The sequence below is a fragment of the Gekko japonicus genome, unplaced genomic scaffold (genome assembly GCF_001447785.1).
Source record: "Gekko japonicus isolate JY-2015 unplaced genomic scaffold, Gekko_japonicus_V1.1 scaffold1553, whole genome shotgun sequence".
In the NCBI taxonomy this organism is placed as follows: Eukaryota; Metazoa; Chordata; class Lepidosauria; order Squamata; family Gekkonidae; genus Gekko; species Gekko japonicus.
The window spans coordinates 447,623-449,019 of record NW_015160257.1 but is presented as its reverse complement, the minus strand read 5'-3'; the positions used below and the strand labels follow the sequence as shown (position 1 = coordinate 449,019).

Below are 1,397 nucleotides of genomic sequence, written 5' to 3'. Positions count from 1 at the left end.
CGGGGAGCAACGGCGCCGCGGCTCAGGGGATCCGTGTGATCCCGCTGCGGCGTGTCTATTTTGGTGCAGCTTCCAAAAGCCACACTTTGGCCACCCGGCCCCCCCCCCCCGGGGGGGGGGGGCTGCAGGAGAACCCATCCCTGCCTGTGTGGACACTTAGCAAGATCCGCCTGCATCTTCAGAGGTTGCCTTGCACAGCGTTTGAGAGATTTCCCCCACCCCCGGGACTTCTTTGAGTGCTGGGGGTGAGGCCACCCTGGTGTAATTTCTTGGAGCATGCACGTCTGGAGCCCCTTCCCTATGAGGAAAGGCTGAAGCGTCTGCAACTTTTCAGTTTAGAAAAGAGACAACGGGGGGGGGGCATGATTTATAAAATGACACAGGGGGTGGAGAGAACTGACAAAGTGAACTTTTCCTCCCTCTCCCAAAATGCTAGAACTCGAGGGCATCCAAGGAAGCTGACGGGCAGTAGGTTCAGGACAGACAAAAGGAAAGACTACTTTACACAGAGAGTGGTTAAAATGTGGAATTTGCTGCCAGAGGATGTACTGATGGCCACAGGAATAGACAGCTTTAAAGGGGGATTAGATAGATTCATGTAGAAGAGGTCTATTAGTCTTTTATGAACACACGAGTTGCAGCTTTGGTCTATCAAAGTCAGTATTGTCTGCTCAGACTGGCAGCAGCTTTCCAGGGTTTCAGACAGGGACCTTTCACATCACCTACTTCCTGGACCTTTCTAACTGGAGATACCAGGAATTGAACCTGGGACCTTCTGCATGCCAAGCAGATGCTCTACCACTGAGCCACAGCCCCTCTATCAGTGGCTACTAGCCATGGTGACTGAGGGGAACCTCCATGTTCAGAGGCAGGAAACCTCTGAATACCAGGGCCAGAGGCAACATCAGGGAAAGGTCTCAGCCTCTATGACCTGTTGTTTGTTGTCCAGATGAACTGGTTGGCCACTGTGTGAGATGGGATGCTGGACTAGATGGACCCTCACTGGTCTGACCCAGCAGGGCTCTTCTGATGTTCTTCTCAGGGGAAGGCCTTGGCATCTCTGCCCTGTGGTTGGACCTCCAGAGGAACCGGTTGGCCACTGTGTGAGATAAAATGCTGGACTAGATGGACCCTCACTGGTCTAACCCAGCAGGGCTCTTCTGGTGTTCTTCTCAGGGGAAGACCTCGGCCTCTATACCCTGTTGTTGGTCCTCCAGAGGAACTGGTTGAGGCCACTGTGTGAGGCAGGAGGCTGGACTAGAGGGACCCTCCCTGGTCTGACCCAGCAGGGCTCTTCTGAAGTTCTTCTCAGGGGAAGGCCTCGGCCTCTCTGCCCCATGGTTGGACCTCCAGAGGAACTGGTTGGCCCCTGTGTGAGACAGGAGGCTGGACTAGAT

The 1,397-nt window shown here is 54.4% G+C and overlaps 1 non-coding gene across 1 annotated transcript; it reads right to left on the bottom strand.

Moving 5' to 3' along the window:
• Positions 1–744: 744 nt before the first annotated feature.
• TRNAA-GGC lies at positions 745–816 on the bottom strand. Its single transcript has one exon. It is a non-coding gene; the product is annotated as a tRNA-Ala (tRNA).
• Between the last annotated feature and the right edge of the window lie 581 nt (positions 817–1,397).